This window comes from Penaeus monodon, chromosome 20 (assembly GCF_015228065.2).
Source record: "Penaeus monodon isolate SGIC_2016 chromosome 20, NSTDA_Pmon_1, whole genome shotgun sequence".
Taxonomy (NCBI): domain Eukaryota; kingdom Metazoa; phylum Arthropoda; class Malacostraca; order Decapoda; family Penaeidae; genus Penaeus; species Penaeus monodon.
The window spans coordinates 3,184,360-3,184,793 of NC_051405.1; positions in this window are offsets into that span (position 1 = coordinate 3,184,360).

Sequence of the window (434 nt, forward strand, 5' to 3'; positions counted from 1 at the left end):
CCATGTATAAAGGGTTAAGATGGTGTGGTTGACTGGATGAGATCATGGCAAGCAGAAAAGCGGCATTTATATAGCATTTACCATGAATAGATGGAAAAGGAGGCCTTTGCGATAATGCGAGTAGGAGGGCTCTGCACGGCTGATGTAGACAGTAGGAGGCGCTTCGCAGCAGAACAGAACAGCTTAAGAACTGCTGTGAGGAAAAAGTAGACGTGGCAGGTATTGCGTAAGAACAGCAGATATTTTGCAACAATGAATAAGAGGCAGTCTACGAGGAATAGCCACAGTACTACGATAAAGATTCCAACTCAGCCACAGGATATGAGCCGAGAAATATCGGGACACAGATATTTCTCCTCTTTCTGCCTCGCTCTCTTTATGCATTTATAGCTATATCTGTCAGTCTATCTTATCTGTGTGTTTCTCCTCCCCTA